Source organism: Aythya ferina (assembly GCF_964211825.1).
Source record: "Aythya ferina genome assembly, chromosome: 1".
Taxonomy (NCBI): domain Eukaryota; kingdom Metazoa; phylum Chordata; class Aves; order Anseriformes; family Anatidae; genus Aythya; species Aythya ferina.
Window position 1 is genome coordinate 60,237,546 of NC_140296.1, and position 20,209 is coordinate 60,257,754.

The window sequence follows — 20,209 nt, forward strand, 5'->3', positions numbered from 1 at the left end:
TCCCAAGTCTCTCATTTCCCTGAACCTGCAGGTGAAGGCTGAGGGAGCACAGTTCCTCCCGCAGTAAGCAAAGACCAGGTTCAAGACCACCTGATGAAACTGAACAGTCACATGTCTATGGGGCCTGATGACATGCACCTCAGAGTCCTGAGGCAACTGGCTGATGGAGTTGCCAAACCTGTTTCTCTCACCTTTGAAAAGTCATGGCAGTCGGGTGAAGTCCCTGGTGACTGGAAAAAGTGAAACATCACTCCCATTTTTAAAAAAGGTAGAAAGGAAAACCCGGGGAACTACAAACTGGTGAGCCTCACCTCTGCACCTGGAAAGATCATGGAAATGATCCTAATGCAAGCAATGGTAAAGCACATGCAAGACAAAGAGGTGACCTGAGACAGCCCACATGGCTTCTCCAAGGCTGTTGTTCCTAACCAATCTGGTGACCTTCTATGATGGAGTGACTGCCTCATTCAACAAGGGAAGACTGGTCAATTTCATCTACCTGGGCTTCTGTAAGGCCTTGGATACAGTCCCACATGACATCCTGATCTCCAAGTTGGAGAGAGTTGGATTTGAAGGGTGGATAAGGAATTGGAATGAAGGTTGCACCCAGAGAGTGGTGGTCAATGGCTCTATGTCCAGGCAGATGCCAGGGACAAGTGGTGTCCTTCAGGGGTCTGTCCTGGGACCAATACTATTTAATATCTTCATCAATGACATACACAGTGGGATCAAGTACACCCTAAGCAAGTTTGCAGATGACACCAAGCTGAATGGTGCAGTTGATACCAAAGACAGAGGAGATATCATTCAAATGGACCTGGACAGGCCAGAGAAGTGGGCCTATATGAACCAAATGAGGTTCAACAATTCCAAGTGCAAGGTGCTGCACCTGGGTGAGGGCATTGCCAGACATGAGCACAGACTGGGATAAGAACTCATTGAAAGCAGCCCTGCAGAGAGATACCCAAGAGTTCTACTGGATGAAAAGCTTGACATGAACCAGCAGTGTGCACTTACAGCCCAGAAGGTGAACTGCATGGTGGGCCGCATCAAAAGGGATCTGACCAGCAGACTGAGGGAGTTGACCCTTTACTCTGCCCTTTTTAGGCCTTACATTGAGTACTGCGTTCAGGTCTGTGACCCCCTGAACAAGGAGATGTGGATCTCTGGGTCCAGAGGTGGGTCTCAAAGCTGATCAGAGGGCTGGAGTACCTCTCCTATGAAGAAAGGCTGAGAGCTGGGTCTGTTCAGCCTAAAGAAGTGAAGGCTCCTTGACTGTATTGCAACTTTTCAATACTTAAAGGAAGCTTATAAAAAAGGTGGAGAGAGATTTTGCTCAATCAGATAATGATGGGATGAGGGAGAATGGTTTTAAACTGAAAGAGGAGAGATTTAGATTGGAGGTTAGAAGGAAATTCTTCAGTCTGAGGGTGGTGAGGCACTGGAACAGGTTGCCCTAGAGAAGTTGTGGATGACCCATACCTGGAGGTGTTCAAGGCCAGGTTGGATTAGGCCCTGAGCAACTTGATCTAGTGGTTGACATCCCTGCCCATGGAAGGGGAGTTGGAACTAGGTAATCTTTAAGGTTCCTTCCAAACTGAGCCATTCTGTGACATTATTCTATGATAATGTCTACACTCTTTTGCTTCACTTTTTTTTTTTTTTTTTTTCTGATAGTGTTTAGTGTTTTGCTCACACATTAACATCCTTTATGTGATTAGTTTCAAGTTTTTTAATGAGCTCATACATATTGCAGTAATTGGTATATTGTATATCTGTCTGTTACCATGTTCATTTTGTTACATATATATATATATATTATTATATGTTTTTTATTAAAGAAATTATCTTCTAAGACTCTGATTAATTTTACTGTAAGCCCTGTTGCTCAAATCATTTTGGGTGAAGAGGAAAGTGTCGTTCTTCTCATGTCCTGACTGCTGCCCGTACATTTGAGGTCATGCTAAAAACAGGGATGGGATCAAAATTATGTCTCCTCCCATTTGAAACACTATAATTGTCCTCCGCTCAATGATTGTTTAAGATAAATTCATTTTTCCTTCATAATTTATGATGTCAAATGCAGATATCTAGAGTACTATGAAATAAACTACATTTCAGATGTGTCCTTGTGGATTAAAAAGGAAACAAGAGTGGTTAGTGCAGATGCGTATTTCCATGCATTTTCATATGGTCGGTTGGATTCTATCTCTGATTTCCAGGCCAACATTGATCCCAGAATTTTGAGGAAACCTTAAAAAACACAAAATTACACCCTTAAAGTATTGCGTGCAAACTATACCTGGAGCTTCAGATTTTACCTGTTGTGATGGTCTTAGAAGTCCACATTACTATGTTATATACATATATATGATATAAAATTTTATGAAATATGCATAGTGACTTTTTGATAATTTTGTAATACACATTTCAACTATAAATTTTTGAGATATACTGACATACAATTTTTATTGCTTATTCCCACAAATATTCTCTTTGTTATGAAACAAGATATAACGTTTTCATTTTACAAGTCTTTAATTTGCAATCAGACTTGCACAGTATTCCAGAGATATTTTTCCTGAAGTTTCCATTTATATGGTTTAAAAAATATGAAGTAAATTTTCTTTGATTTCTGGGATTAATTAATATTTAATTTTTACAGTTTTGTTAGAATATAATCCCGTTCTACTAAGAACAAGCACAAAAGTACAGTATTTAATTTTACTATGTATCATTATTTGCACTTACATGAATAAAACTACCACTTCAGTGTGCTTGAGAAGAAGTTAAGTGGAATTCACATAAATTCCTTGCAACTGGGAAAAAAAGTTTTCTATAAAATCAGGCTATCAGAAGTTATATCAGGGAATACTGTATGCAGTAAATGTGTTCAGGTGACCAAGTATTTACCTAAATTAAAAGAAAAATATATGTTTTCAGATATAAACCATGTAGTGAATGTTTGGGGAATAATGTTTTAAATAATTAGGGTAGACTAATAATTCCCAGTATTCCTTTTAACAATGTGAACATGCAGCACCCAGTAAGATGCAATAATTGTTCTTAGAAGCAGCGTTTCCAGGGAGAAAATCATATTTATCTAAAGGAAATGGCTGTTATTAGGAATTCAGGCAATTATTGAATTAAGATTACCTGGATTAGTTGCTGTGCAATAATTTCTGGATCCAAAGCACTTAGAAAAGAACCTATGTGAGCTGTGAATCTGCCAGCCATGCACACTTTCCCTTAGTAGTAAAATACTGAAATATAAAGAAATTACTTTAATATGCCATAATTTTAATATCAAGTCTGTCTGAGAGAATTCCACTCTCTATTTTATTTTTTTCTAGTAGAAAACTAGAGTGAAACTTTTTTTTTTTCACATAAATAGAAACAGTGACACGTATCAAGTGACACTGTCAAGTATCATATCAAACCTTCTGTGCAAAGCAGATGCTGAGTTCCCAATGAACACCCGCCACAACCCCCAATCAACCACCCTGCCTTCCCACCCTACCCACCCATTAAAGTTGGAGACACCTCAGATAGCTTTGTCAGCTGCATTATCATTATTATTATTATTTTCCATTAGTACTTCCATTTCTTTATATCACTGATTACCTAAGAAAATCACCAGTAAGGGTATAAATTACAATTAAAATTTATGCACAATAAGTTTATATTTAAAAATAAATTATTCATAATTATATTCAGTCATGCTGCATTAGTTGATTAAATACATTCAAAACAAAAACTTTTCTTTCTGTACTTCTCTCTTATTGCACTATTTTGTCTACAGTGAAATTAGGAATTCATTCATGGTTTCTTTCTAGTTCTAAATTCTAAAACAGACTTCGGAATTCCTATACAGACAAAGTGTACTGGATTTAAATTGTCTCTGAAATATTGTCTTATTTTTTCTTCTTTCAGACTTAATTGATGAGATATCCAGAGAAAAAAAAATCATTAACTGTCTATATTAAACAAACAAACAAACAAAAAACTATGGCACTCCTAAAAGCATTTCATTCACATAGCTTTTTTATTTTTTTTATTAAAAAAATTTAAAAAACAGCTTTATTAGTTATTGACTTTTTTTTTAAGCCTTCTCTGAGTCAAAAATATAAACCAAATTTCTGAAATCATTTTTAAACAATATTGGAAGCAGCTGAGACTGAAAACAAAGGATTTTCCAACAGCTAGGTATATTGGCGAGTAAATATGATCTAGAAAGCTGTGCAGGCCCAAAGAGGGATATGATCAACATCAAAACTTCCCTGTAAAATGTTTCAGAAAAAAATAGGAGTTTATTCTTCAAAATAAAGCCTGTTTTGTTTCCCCCATGTTCTCATCATAGGAAACTTTTATATCTGAAAAACTGTGTTGTTGTTTTTTTTGTTTGTATTTATGTTATTTTGTAGTCTTCTGTTAAAATGAATAAATAAATGATCTAGGTCCTTAATTCTTTAACTCAGAAGTTCAGCATTCTTGGCCTTACACTACAGAGGCCATGTTTACTTACTTCATGCTTACTTTTCAATGCATGAAGGAAAGATTATACAATATACCTGCTATACTGTGCAATGGCTTCCTATTGAGACACACCCAAAATTAACAGCAAACTTTATTCAGTTCTGCTTTCCAGCAACTCATGGCCATTATAATGAAAATGATACTGAGAACTGGAAGAATACACCATACAGGAAGCTGGACACTGTGAGTGCAACCCACTGTTCCAGACTGGAGGACAGAACAGGGAAATCGTGACATTCTACAAAAACAGCAAGCTTGAGGCATTCTCTCAAGAAAGAGAATGGGGATGACTAGGTAGCAAAGTGAACAATATCATTTGAAAAGCAAACTGATAATAAAAACAGCTTTTCAAACACAACTTTATCCTTCTTAACATACTGCTGGGTTTTTAAAAAAATAGCTTTCCACTTAAAAAAGCTCCTAAAGTCTTGAAAGGATCCTATAGATTATTTTTTGTAGGATCCTAAAAGTTACGCAGGTGGTAAGATTCCAAAGCATATACTGAAGCACACACTCTTCACACAGGGCAGGGTCTCAGAGAGGCTTAAATCAGTCCATTTTACTGTTACTGACTGTGTCACAGTAAAAAGAAGTAATGTTAGAAATGGGAATGAAATGGGAATGCAAGATAAGGATGGTAGGATGCTAAGGACATATACACATGCATCTGAAATGCAGTGGTTAAAGGAAGCACTAAAAGATGACAGAGACTGATTCTTACACCTGAAAATAATATATTATTTACACCTACTTCAGCTTCTGGCATGTATGGATCCCAATCTGAAGCAATTTGCTTTTCCTTTGCCTTATACAGAAAAGCTATTTTATTAATCAGACTGTGAATTGCATTGGGAAGCTAGGTTTAACAACATGCATCACTGTTGTGGTTTCCCAGACAGGTCTTGGCATGAGAACATTGCACTATGAGAAGATAGTTTGACCCTGTAGGAACCAAAGCTTTGGACAGGAGCTGGGGATGGATATACTCCCAGATCTAGCCTGAACATTGCGTTGTGAGATAGACAAGAGTATAGCAGTCCCTGGAAGATGAAAAAGCCTTTCACAATCTTGCAGCCACGTTGACAGAAGTCAAATTTCTGAGAAACCAAACCTCAGTATCACATCTTCATGTTAGTAAAATGAAGGTACTGCTATTTCCCTTGCATTGACCCTCTTTTTGTCTGTTTATAATTCAAGACGAGAAATTATACATAATGGTAAACCATCACCAAGACTAGCTTAAAGATATTTTAAATGTATCAGAGTTTGTTTCTAAAAACACAGCTTCTCAATGATAAGCTTAACTCTCCAACAGCTGATTTAGGAAGCAGATGCACCACCATATAACTGACACTTATTCAAGATGTTTACCCTTTGTTTCAAGTGTGTTCTTTTACAAGAAACTGAAATCATCATTTTTTTTTTTTTTTAATTCTGTTAGATTTTCAAAGTAATTTTCTTCTTTTTTCCTTGTGTCTCTTCTTCCGTTGATACCACATACTCACTTTAGCAGATGTTTTTTTTCTTACAACTTCCTAATGATTTCTATTCCCTAGCTGCTTGTTGCGGTGTTCCAGCTAATGACTTTCTTGAAGGAAGGTGGCCAGAACCTTGAAAAAATATTGAGATCTGCCATAATAAAAAAAAAAAATCAATTTAGAAAAATACTTTAAAATTAAATTCCAAAGCTCATACTAATTCAAAATCCAGTCTCAGCTTAGATTCTTGTACATTTAACTCCTCTGTAAAATACTAGCAAAAATGCAATATCAGTGATATGGATGTCCATATCATTGTTTGAGTGCAGTGTATTAATGTTTCAGTATCAATGAGTATCAATGTTTGAGGGCAGTGTATTAATATGGCTCATTGAGAAATGCACAGCATTAGTATCCCATATATCTCATCATATATCTCATATCTCATCTCATATATCTCTTTATAAAGCTAAATAGAAGGAATATAGAAAGAAATAGAAAGAATAGAAATGCATAAATCATTGGGGGTAAGGGATTAACCAGAAGGTAAAATAATAATAATAAAAAAGTTATATATAGCTGAAAATACATTGTAAAGTTCTTCCTATAAAACTTGCAACCAGTTAGAAAAGACTGAATTTGAGCACTGTTCTTGAATTTCATTGGCTCACATACTGCCTATCTCCATTTGTAGCACTTTGTACAAATGGAACCTCACTGAGATACAGTGCTGTTGGACCAGTCTAAACTAAAAAGTTTTTCACAAACATACAAAACATGGAATCATAGAATATCCCGAGTTGGAAGGGACCCACAAGGATCATCGAGTCCAAGTCTACCACACAGGTCTACTCAAAAATTCAGACCATATGACTAAGAGCATAGTCCAGATGCTTCTTAAACTCTGACAGGCTTGGTGCCCTGACAACGTTCCTGGGCAGCCAGTTCCAGTGCGGGACAACAGAGACTATGAAGGTCACAATAAAAAAATAAATCATACATATATGAAATTCTTGTCAGTTATATCAATATTTGGACAAGGAAGCAGTTAATCAATAGCTTCTCTGCTAAGAATAAATTATGATAATTAAAAAAGTGTATGACAATGTAAGTATTATTATCTTACATCTTAGGATTTAGATACTGAGAATGAATATCTGAGAAATGAGGCCTTATTTAAGATTATTTCAAAAAAAAAAAAAAAAAAAAAAAAAGTGATATGTCTATTGGCTTCAGGTTCTGTGAAATACGTTGACTTCCTTTACTGGATCATTATATTTGCTTCATACTGTTCTTAAAAGTTATCATTATGACTATGAAAGCAGTACTTAGCAGTTAAATCACCTTTTTTTTTTTTTTTTTTTTTAATCTTTGAAGATTAGTAATCTAATTTTCTTAGAACAACATGACAAAACACACCACTTCATGTAAAAGGTAGGTGTCTATGTCTACTTTATAGTTGCATGTATTTACCATGATTAAACAATGTAATTTCAATTTAATTAGCAGACAGTAAATAGTAACCTACGGATAGAAACAATACACTAATCATTCCAGTATAAGACTTCTTAATAGCAACAAATTCTTTCTTCTTAAGAATATTATGAACTAGCATTTTATATGGAAATTATGTATTATTGCATAGACCATTTTACTTAGCAGTAAGTTTTAAGGTCAGATTTTTCATATGCATGTTTTTAAAATACAAAAAGGCCAGGCCTTAGGATTGATAATGACATAGGATGGATTATTTTCCTTCTCATCTGTGATTTGAGGAAAGACAGATTATTAGTGACCAGAAGATGTCCTGTTATCATATAGCTTTGATGTCATATGTAAAAGAAGTGAAGGCAAATTGCTAAGTAATATATATTTTGACATGGGATTTTTAAATCTAAAATATCAGATAATGAACCAAGGCAGTCACAGAAAAGAAAAATGTTTTTGTCTAGCTAAGAAGAAAAATATTAACTATCAAACTTTTATGCAGCCTTTACAAAAAGGAAAGAAATGTGAGCACAGTAGGATGCAAAGATGGGTGTACCAGCTGCCATGAGGTATTGTGTCTATAAGTCATGGGCCCTTCCAATATGATTGGAGTCTCTAGATATTCTTTAGATATTGCCAAAATAAAAATAAATAATAATGTTTATTACAGTTTATTACAACTCATAGACTACTAACAAGACAATGAAAAATATTGTTTATTTCATGCAGACAAACAGAAGCACACAATATTACAAGCGCAGTTTGTTTTTTATATAATTTTGAATAAAATCTTCAAGGTTCCCCCCCCCCCCCCCCCTTCTTCTCCTTCTCCTTCCCTGAGACATTATATTCAGCTTTATAGGCTGTGGCAATTCAGCTACTTGCCCTTTGGTGAAACAAAATTATCACATTATAGCCAATTTCCAGACAGACCAAACACCAGCTGCTACATCTATCTGCTTTTTGGCCAAAAAGCCTAGGGTGTGAATGCAATCCACTCAGTGTTTTAAGAAACATTCATTGACTGTGCATATCTCTTTATTACAATGGTGACTGGTTCTTTTAAGAAATTTAAGCTGAAATATAAACTCTCCTAAATATTCTGACTCAGACTGGTTTTAGAGTGAGTTACTGCTAGCGATTGAAAGAATCTGACAAACTTCACAAACTCTTCTCTCTAATATTTGAATGCCTATATTAAAAAACTCACTGTTATAAACTTCATACTAGTAATTACAGAAGAACATGATATTGGCCTCAAAGGTTCTGCAGTGACTGCAGCAACAATTAGACTAGGGGACCTACTATGAGGTTTGCAACAGCCTCTTATTTGAGATCAATCCTTCAGAACTGTACCTTTGCAAATTTGGAATTACATATATATCTATCATTACCGGTGATGATGAGAGCAAAATAGTGCTAAAACCAATAAGAGCTATTACATTTATTCTGGGTATATTGGGATAACGCTTCACACAGATTTCTGTCTTCCATAGAGAACATAGTCTACCATAAGTGATTTATTTGCTTAATTTTCCATTTTCTAGTTGCTATAAGTGAGCAAAATGCAAAATAATTAAATAATAAAGATAATTATATTAAGTTATTAAGTATTATTGAATTCAATACTACTTCAATAGCATTAAAATGCTAAAATATTATTTTTTTCTAACTTTTTAAAGTGAGTTTATGTCCATGGATTAAAATGAATAGACTCAGTTCTACTAGTACTCAGTACTGGAATTGTGTATGAAGGCCAAAGTTAAAGCTACTTAAACCACTAGATTTTTGTCATTTTATAGGAAAGTTCAATATTGATATATATATATTCTTTCCCCGCCCCCCTCTTTTCCACTGTGATATGGAACTAAAGTTGCTTCAGTCTGTTCCATATACAAATTTTGCCATTAGCTGAAGAAATTCCTTTCTGTGGTAACGCTAACTGCCACATTAAATGATAGAACAGGATCTGGAGATGCATATAGGAAATGATGATTGCCATCATGCAATACTACTTACTGAACTAGCACCCTAGCAGTCCCAAGGAACAACTTGTACCTGAAGGTTCAAGAGAATTTATCCTTGCACAAGGTAGTATCAGGGCTTTTATTTTCTGCTAAAAATAGTAATATTTCCATCACTTTTATATAGTCCTCCAAAACAAACACCAATAGATAAACACAGAAGAAACTTTTACGTATTTGTTCATTATTCTTTTTTCTTTAGGGGAATTTTTACTTACGTGAAATATGAGATAGCAACAAAGAGAGTTTCACTCTGCAAAATGAACCATATTTGAAAATCAGAGGGAATGCTGCTGAATTTGGCCTGGGATAATAATGTCAGTTTAGAGAAATACGTTTGAATAGCTTAATTTGGGGATACTGAACATTCAAGTTAATTATAGAACTCCTACACTGAAGAAAGTATTGGAAAATTATTTCTGAATATGATTTCAATTATATTTTTTCTTCAATTATGAAGCTTCCTTCAGTTTTGGTCTGGACTATTACTTCATCCAACTAGTACCCTATCAAGAAGTCTGGCTCAATGAATACAACCAATTGCTAGAGTTTATACAGACATAATAGACATTCTATTGGAATTTATAGAAGTTTTCACCGAAGAGATATTTTAGTAAAATTACTGTACAATTTTGAGTGCCTGTGTTTACAGAGTTGAATAAATTACTTTTTAGCATTCAAAAGAATAGATTGACACTAAAGATTCATTATTGTTTGTATGAACTAACTTGACAGCTGTTGATTTGACCACTCAAAGCAATCTCTGAGCATTTATAGTCCCCATTTAAAATGGGAATTCTTCATAAAAAGTACATTACTAACCACAAAATTATCTGATTTGGTAGAACACACCTGAAATCTGTTTGAAGTGAACAAGGAGACAGAGATTATTGTTAAGAAATGTTCACTAAAACAAATGTATCTGTACAACCCATTACTGTCTTACACTGCATTGTGCATTTAATTATACTTAGACTGAATAATTCAAATCAGAATCTGACTGATATCTAGGTGCAAATCACATTCCACACAAGCCATTCTTTAATAAATAAATAAGTTCCAAAAATAATGATCAAAAAGCAGCTTTCAATATTTATGATTTCAATCAGTTTGGAAATCAGCTAAAACAGTATTTAAATCCCGAGTTTCAAAGACTCGGATTTCCAAATCGAAGACATGTTGAAAAGATACTGATGCTTCTTATAAATGAAGTTCATTTCTATCATTGTACGTGTAGCAATTTGAAATGGAAGATGAACCAAATTTTGAAGACTGCAAGTTTACTTTAGTTAGATCAATCCCACTAAGCATTAGGATTATGAAGAATCCACATAGTGGATAATTGAGTAGTAGGTACTCCATCTACAATTTTTCTTCCTATTTGATATGAACATCTAGCACTGACTACTGTTTAAGGTAGATTATATGGTTCATTGATTCACCTAATGCAGTTATTACTAATATCCCAAAAAGCAAGGATACAACATTTTGAAATGAAATATAAAGATCTATAAACATGACATGTTAATTATTATTATACTTAGTGATTTTTTGCCTTATGATAACATATTAACAGTATTTGTAGTTTTATTTACTATATTTTTCAGAAAATTCTGATCTCAACATATGAAAATAGATATAGCTTTTTGATTGATCAAAAAATTAGGCAATCACAAATGAAAACATTAAGTTCTCAAATAGTATAAGCAGTGTACTTCTTTTTATTTGTGCACATGCTGAAAGCCACAACCAGACAGCATTTTTATTGAAAGACTGTATAATTAAATATGAAAATATCTTCATGAATCTTATATCAAAAATCTCAGGACTATTAAAGAGAAATCAGTATGAGACTGCTTCAGATCAAGTTATTATAACAGATAATATTATAGCAAGAATCTCCCTATTTTTTCATGCTTATAATTTGTGTTACATTTAAAATTAATCTGTTGCAAGATTATTCCTGAAGGTTGTTTTATTGCATCTGTTTGTTTCAATCTTAAGTCACAGAATCACAGAATTTCTAGGTTGGAAGAGACCTCAAGATCATTGAGTCCAACCTCTGACCTAACACTAACAAGTCTTCCACTAAACCATATCACTAAGCTCTACATCTAACGCAAGGCACTATGGATCTATAGAAATCTATTCTCTAACTTGAAGGACTAGTTACAACATCTTTTTAGTTTGTTTGGTTTTGGTGAATCGTTTCTCTTTGTTTATCAGTTTCTCTCTGCAAATCAGTTTAACCGACAGACATCGCCCACACCCTCTTCTAAAGCTCTGCAAGAAAGACTGTACAATTTTTGCCTTCCTACTGCAAAGAAAATCTGGAGGGGAAAACAAACAAACAAACAGAAAAAAAAAAAAAAAAAAAAAAAAAAACACATACCTATTCTGCACAAGTATACTTTGCCCTGAAGGAAAATTTGTGAACGTATTTAATGATTCTGTTTATCACATTTCCTAATATGCATGAAAAACAATGTGATTTCTCTTAAAAGGTTCTTTTCCACTTTTTTTTTTTTTTTTTTTTTTTCCCCTGCTACAAATTGGTAAAATGTTGTTTACTGAGAAATAGGAACACTTCTGAATTTGAAAATGAAGAACTGAATGAAAGAATATCTGGAACACAGTAGTGAAGATTAATGCTCAAAAGTAGTCATGTTTTGCTCCTTTGGAGCCAGTCACGTAAAAAAGTGGCAAATCATCATTTTAAAAATACAGGTGCATAAGTACATGAATTTAATAATTGCAAGACAATTTGTAACGCAACGAAGTTAATTCACCCAAATTCTAATTTTCTCATGATCCTGTGACCGACTACTTTTAAAACATTTTTTCATATTAACTGAGTTTTTCACTTGCAGTATCACATTTAAAGGTATAATATTAAATATAGTTTTTCTTTTGTATGTAGCTACCTGTTTTTGTCTTTAACTAAAAATTGTATTTGTATGATGTTATGTACAACATTTGCTCAAAAACGCTGTAGAGAACAAAAGACTATTCACCACATTAAGCATTTGATCATAGATTAAATAAATACCAGAAATAACCTTATACACAGACTTCGCATAAATTCCATCAGCATGAAATATGTCACCACAGTAAGCTCACAGATCACATATATTGCTATAAACTGTTAGCAACAAAATTTTCTCCTGATGTAACAAAGAAGTGGAGAAATAAGAGTCATGCACTGATCACAGGGCATGAAAACACAAGGCAGCTTAATCTACAGCTGACAGGGAAATTGCTGTTGTTTAAAGCAACAGCTGAGGTAGGCAAAAAAGAACATACATTTGTAATAGAAAAAAAAAAAAAAATCTAAAACCAGAACAAGCCAGAATCAGATTGGACAACAAGAACGATGAGTGGTCAGCTGCCAAAATAATACACTGTACAAAATCAGATTAATGATAGTCATTGGGAATTCAAAACATTAGATAATTCTACAGCAAGCATAAATGACGATTCCTAGAGGTAGAATATATGGATAGGAATATTTATTTTGTTTGCAAATATGTTTACTGTATTTGCCCAGGATAATCTTTGAAGTTCTGCTTATACAAATTTAAATCTAAATATTCAGTTGCTATAACAACATAATACATTAGTTCTCTAGTTTTCTTTTTTAACTACATGTTATTATCCTTGTGACTTGAGTCTTCAGTATTTCTCAATATTACTTTCAATATTACTTAAGATTCTTCATACCTACTTAATCTAGAGGATACTTCATTATTTCTTTTCCTTAAAGAACAAAGAAAAGTTCAAAGAATTTGATACTTACATAGCAACGCTAGAAAAATATTGAACTCTTTATTTATAGAATCATAGAAAACTTCTGAAAATAAAACTAGATACGTATATTCTGTTATTCTATGCTTTTACACACAGTATTAGTTTACAACATCATATGTCTTCTAAAAAAAAAAAAAAAAAAAAAAAAAAAAAAAAGCTGTTGAATTAAACTACCTATTAAAAAGCCATGTTGTTAAATACTGCACTTATGTATAGTATTACCCATATTATTTTGCAAATAACCACACTTACTTATATGGAATGCTGTGTCTCTGAAGACTCGATTTAAATTCCTGGTTTCACAAGGTGAAACAGAAATTATGTTACCAAATTAAAATAAAATAAAAGACTCTGACAATCTAGATAATCTTTGCCAGGTGGAGGATATATCTTTTCAATCTGTCTACCCCCAGGTGAAAACCCTAAAGGAGGGTAATACTCATGCATCCTTGTTCATGCTTTCTAATGAAAGCTGTAGCAGGACTCCAAGGAAGTTTTGAGTGAGTGAAATCTTCTACATATGTGTGGCTAAACTCCCATTATTATGTCTGCAGCAACAGGAATTGGGACTGCATTCAAATGTTAATGTCAAAGCTGATCAATGGCTGTTACAAGTAACTTGAATGCCAGCACCTTGCAGACTATTCATTAATACATTAGCATATATATATGACTGGAAGACTGTTCATTTTAGCTAGAAGTCTTAACTTTTTACTGATGCATCAAGTACCTGCTGAAGATCAATAAATAATGTAAAATTCTTACACAGTCATACGTTTACACTCAAACAGAAGTATACTTGGCATTCTTTAACATAATTCATGTTCTCTCCAATGCTTTTTATTTCTCCCAAGCACACTTACCTATCTATAAATGATGTGCAAATATGGTTTCCTATCGTCATCCATAATGGTTACATGGCAAAATAAAGCACATACAAGTAGACATAGTCAAAAGAAGAGGGCAGACAAAACGGCAGACAAAGTGTTGCTTTTAACAAGAAGAACTAGACAATGCAAAAGCACAGTCAATGAAAGGATTGAGGGAAGAAATGAAGAGAAAAAGAAGGAGAGAGAGAGGAAGAGAAAATGAGAGAGAAAGGAAGAAAGCTCAGCATTTGGAGAAGTTAGTTATTGTCATTTGCCATTTTTTTTTATCTTTCAATTTTACATTTTGACCTGTTACATTTTCTTGTTAACTATTCTGCACAATGAAAGCATTCTTATCTCTTGTTCTTAAGCTATAATAAAATGGTAAAAATATACGGTCTCTTATCAGCAGAAAAACTTGACCATCTCAATTGTCAAGTTCATCTCTAATTGTCAATAAAAGAGTTCTCCTAGTTCTGACATTCAGCAAGCAATTAAAAATGAAGAAAACGATTACATGGTGAATCAGATATAAGCTAATCTACACGATAAAAGGCATTACATAAGTCTACAGTGAGAAATGGTGTGGATACGACGTATGAGCTAATACCAAGTGCTGCTAGTGTATTCACATGGTTTAGCTCTGTGCCTCCTAAACAGGACTGTATCAAATCTTGCAAGCAATATAACCTCATTAGTACAGCTAAAGGACTTAGTCCTTTAATAAATTGTTAACAGTTCTGCAGATTATTATATTGTATTCAATGTGTGCATTATGTGAAACAGATGTGCCTTAAAATGTGTAAAGATAATGAATATTAAATGATAAAGAATGACAACTTCTGTATTTTTATCTGGATGGAAATTCTTCCAAGCTAGCTTAAAAAGATCCTAAAAAGATGTTAATTTTTTAAGTGAATTTCCAGGACATGGTTTTCAAGTAAACATGAGGGAAAAATAATTTAACATATTGACTTTTTTTTTTTTTAATCATCCGTAAGCTCTTTCAGACCAACTTTATACATTATGTAAAAGGATAGTAAAAATTTGCAAGCTTAAGATAGGATTGTGGTATAATAGGGAAGGGAAGAGAAGGGAAGGGGAGGGGAGGGACTATTTCTGTAAAACAGAGCTTTGTATCCCATTTTTAATAGCAGTGGTAGTGCAAATGAAACTGTCATGAGTCTATGAAATACAATAAAAACTTCACTGTAAGTGTCAGTTTCACCTGTGAGGAACTTGGGTAATTTGATGATTATGCTGTGAAAAACTACAAATAAATTATAAATTAATATGTTTTGAGAATGTGTTTAAAGAAGAAAAGTAATGGAGTCATCTATAATCTAAGGAAAGGGTTTTGTGATTACATAGGGTAATAGTGGAACCATGAGTGAAGTGCAAGGGCAAGCAAGTAGAACATGGAAAGGTACAATGTAGAGTGATATCACTGACTAAGGAGTGGAGGGAAATGGCAACTGAGTTCAGAACTGAGCTCAGCTCAGAACTTGAGGTGGGAGAAAGAAGATATTTTGTTCTTATCTTCAAACCTGAAGAGAATTCCAAGAAACTTTGAGATAGTGATTAAAGAACTAGGTTTTATTTATTTTTATTTAAATGTAAGATATCTTTAGCTGTCAGGTTCATTGCAGCTCTGAAATAACACTGCCTCTGAAAGCGGTAAGCTGAACAAAGCCGTTTGTGATGGCATCAGAAATAATTGCAATCATGTTCCCCTGCCAATGTCCCTGCAGAGTGAATACAAATATGTGCGAAATGTCGTCATGTCATTGTCTGAATTTTGTAAAGCTTTCTATTACTTTAATTTAGTAGAATGCTTGAGAACTGATGACAGTAAGGCAACCCTGAGCAAGAAAATTTCTGCAGTACAGGTGATACAATAGTAAAGCACTCTCCACTATAGAGTAGTAAAGAATTGTTTCTTTGTTTCTTTAGGGGAAATAGTAATACTACTACTACTACTACTAATAATAATAATAATAATTCCAATATCCCTTCCATTATTATTATTATTATTATTATTTATTATTATATAAAAGGCTAAAGCTATTCAGCGTAACACTAACAGCTAAAATTAGACGTGTTAATAAATTACTACCTTCAAATCCACCATTAAATAAGAAAAGGGAAAAAAAAAAAAAAAACAAAACATTTAATTACAATTGCTTGGATCTTTGGTTTCAAAGTTTCCTATTCTGTTCAATTAAAACACCTAGAGAGGATTTTTTTTTTTTTAGTAGTCATTGGTTTAAGGACAAGATCTGGGACTGGAAACAGAAAGCCATGAAAGCCATTTCATTATTGCTGAGAACTCTGTCTTAGAATATACAGAACAGTGTCTTTTATTTATTTATTTATTTATTTATTTATTTGTATTTCAAAACACCATGCTGTGACTAGTTGCCAGAGTCACAGATTAGCCTTCTCTGATGAAATGAAGTGTCTGAACTCTTCAAGTTAAGAAAATAGGAACTAAGTTAAGGAAGCTAGATCCCCTATTGGTTAGAAAAACATCTTACTAATTTTACCAGAGGTTGATAGTTGCACTTCTCATCTCCATTTTATAATCAAGGAGTAATTCCTATTCCTACCTTTCAAGCATACTTAGAAGCAGCAACCCATACAAATAGGAGGATCTCAAGAGCACCTCCCTCCTAACAACCTTAGCTAAGATATGTACAAGCAAGGAGAGGACAGGAGTTCTGTGTTATCACTCTTGTTTATGTCAGTTGACTAACTTCATGCATCTACCTTCTCAGTGCAAGAGTTTTTTTTGTTTGTTTGTTTTTGTTTTTGTTTTTGAATAACCTTCTGAGACTGCACTAGACAGCAGGGAATACAAGAGATTGCAGCATTGAAGTCCAAAATTTTTCAGATATTTCCATTTCAGACTTTCAATTTTACTTGGAACTTGAAAGTTCTGCTTCAAAACATTCATCAAATTGCTTTACTTCTGGAATAACTAGGTGAATTGCTTCCATTTTCACCTCAAACCCCAAACAGAAAACATAAATTCTTAAAAGCAGGTTTTCTGATTTCTTGATTTGTCAAGTTTGTCTTAATTTAACATGCTTCTCCACATTCATCATCCTTACTGAACTCTGAACCATATTGGCACTCCTCAAATTTCAGCTGGAACTTTATTTTACTTTACTTTACTTTACTTTACTTTACTTTACTTTACTTTACTTTACTTTACTTTATTTATTTTATTTTTCAGTGAGGTCCTAGCTAGTTCTTGCAAAATTCTGACAGGACAGGTGAAATTTGTCTTCTTTCTAAAGATTTAAACTTACACTTCTTCCTTTCTCTGCTTCATTCATTCCTATCAAGTGTCCTAACACAACTAGGGAATGACATCAATGGTAAAGAAATGTCACATTTGATCTCTTCTATTCTGTGATAACATGCGAATAGTTTGAAAGAATTTGAGATTCACTATACTAAGACAGAAAAAGAAATATGATAACAAATGTAGGATACTGATTATCACATATTCCTGGAAACTCTGGGTTCTGACCTAGTCAGATCTCTCAGAAAATACAGAAAAAGATCACAAATCAAGGATCAAAAGCAGTCCCCCATCACTTTCCCATGTTATTAATGGTTGCCCAAGCAAATACTGAAGTAGTATGCAATGAACTTCTCAGCTGTGTTTTGTAACCATGAAACCACATTTCTTTTGTCCGTGGGCACTGGTCATCATTTATTTATGCTCATTAAACTTAAATAAAATAATGAGTTCTGTCATCCTGATGGTTATCATTAGTCACATTTTATGTCCCGAAGAACTTTCCTGGTTAGAACTGCTGTTATGCATCCCTCTTCTCATGCAGCCCAGAAGTCACCACTTCACCTTCATACAAATTAAGCAGTGATCTCATAACCACACTCGCAATTTCCTCTGTGCTAAAGACAGGGAGACCTGAAATACACTTTCCTCTGAAGAATACCTTGCAACCTCCGATATATTTCAACTTTCATTACAGAAGAAACATCACAAAAACTAGCAGATGTTAATTACAGAATCATGTAGGTTGGAAGAGACCTCTGAACAGTCCATTAGGATAACCTCACAAGACCATTACAGCTTCCCTCACTGGCCTATGCCTCTTTTCCTACATGGACTTGTCTAGACATAGATTAGTCCCCTCCCCTCACCCCCCCTCCCCCCCCCAAAAAAAAAAAAGCAGTGAAATGCAGAAAAACAAAAGTGAAAATCAAAAACATTTGAGAAGCAGCAGTGGACTTGTAAACTCCATAACTTTCACTCTTCCTAACTTTGCTTAGCAGCTGTTGTGGAGGTAGGTGGTACTCAGGTTGGAATATCTCCTTCCTAATGTACTACATGTTTTAATACACCATAAGCACTGGTCTGCCATGTATCTGTATGTCTGTATCCATTTTCTTTTATATCCCTGCTGCTCTGCAACAGTAGTAGTGGTCTTTATCCATTTTCATACTATCAGAATAGATTGTTTAACTTTAAAAATATGATTTCCACATGCAATAACTGGATGGATCTGTCCCTTAGCATTACTTATTTAACAAGCCATTATTCATTCCTGACTCTAAACAACAATCCATTGTAAGAATTTGACTAATGATTTTAGTTAGACTGTTAGCTATCTTTTCCTCAGAGCATTCAGATGAAGTACTCAAGGGCTCCTATAATGATATTCTGTAGTTGTGAAAGGCAAGCAACTATCCAACTCCAAAACTTTAGCAAGGCTTAGGTGAATTTAAAAACACGGTTTGATTTGTCCATTATATTTCAAGTCTGCATGCTGTAGGTTCTATTCTTTAGGAAATTATGCATTAGGTTTGTTGTTTTTGTTTTTGTTTTGTTTTTTCCTCTCTCTCCATCTTTTTTTTTTTTTTTTTTTTTTTTTTTTTTTTTTTTTCTGTAGTGCTTGTATCCAAAATCTTAGGCACTTTCTCAAGTACTGTATTTACCCAACCTATAGTGTGCTGCCCTACTTTAAAATGTAATACTTATTCTTGTGATACTAATATATTTAGTTACAGTGCCTTATAAGAGTCAGAATGTGTTTTATTATTTAAACCATAAACAATTTTCAGCATTTCAGAGATGGTTTTATCCTACAACTGAAAATTTGCCTGCCTTAACTAACTTGACATTAGTGTTAAAAACAAAACCAAAACAAAACAAAAACAAATAAGCACATTTTCTTTTCTCACTCTGAAATTAAACAGATCAGCATTCAGAAGTTAACAGCAATTAGGTTTAGCTTTGCTTAGATGAATGCTTCCTGATTGAAGAGGTGATTCTAAAGTTCGTATTTTTACAAATGTAGAAAGCCACTTCATTTTCTCTTGTGGAATTTGATTATGTGGACAATTCAGAGGACATTTAGTTTGTGTGGAATCCATGGTGTTTCAAGGCAATCTGAAATTCACGAAGAGTTATTTTATTGACTAAGTTTCATTTTTGTCAAAGGAGTGAAATTTAAGTATGTTCATTTAATGACAATGTTGAAAAGAAAAATACAGCTATGAGTGAGAAGATAAGTGAAAAAGTGCAAGGATGGATGCCACCTAGGATTATGATCCTTTATCTTTATTTTTTATATCTTTATTAATTATATCTTTTCCCAGACCATGCAGCTATAGATCTTTTTTTCAAGCATACCTCTAAACATTTGGTCACTCGGATTTGAAGGCAAACCACTCATGGTTACTTTGGCTGTCAACTTTAAAAAACAACCAGGTCCCTACACCTTTTCTGTTTAGCATATGTTTCAGCAACAAAGACATCACACTGCTACAAAATGTTAAGCTGTAGCAATGGGTGTAATGACTTTTATAGCATGTCACATCCTGCAGAAAGTTATGTGCAGTGATGTATGAGATTTTGTTTTCCTCTCTGACCATACAACTCTCCACTGAAACATTTTTTACAATTGAATAGATTGCCTGGGAAATTGGATTCAAGTTTACAAGCAGTTTTTCACTGCTTAAAAAAAAA

General features: G+C 33.8%; 1 protein-coding gene and 1 long non-coding RNA gene across 2 annotated transcripts in view; both read right to left on the reverse strand.

Annotated features, from left to right (window-relative positions):
• The window catches only part of NALF1 (NALCN channel auxiliary factor 1), a 504,959-nt gene that overhangs the window by 192,887 nt on the left and 291,863 nt on the right, over positions 1-20,209 (reverse strand). The window lies entirely within an intron of this gene.
• LOC311436627 lies at positions 4,615-13,699 on the reverse strand. Its single transcript, XR_014692975.1, has 3 exons — positions 13,586-13,699; positions 9,745-9,779; positions 4,615-6,165 (listed from the first exon to the last, which is right to left on the reverse strand). It is a non-coding gene; the product is annotated as an uncharacterized lncRNA (long non-coding RNA).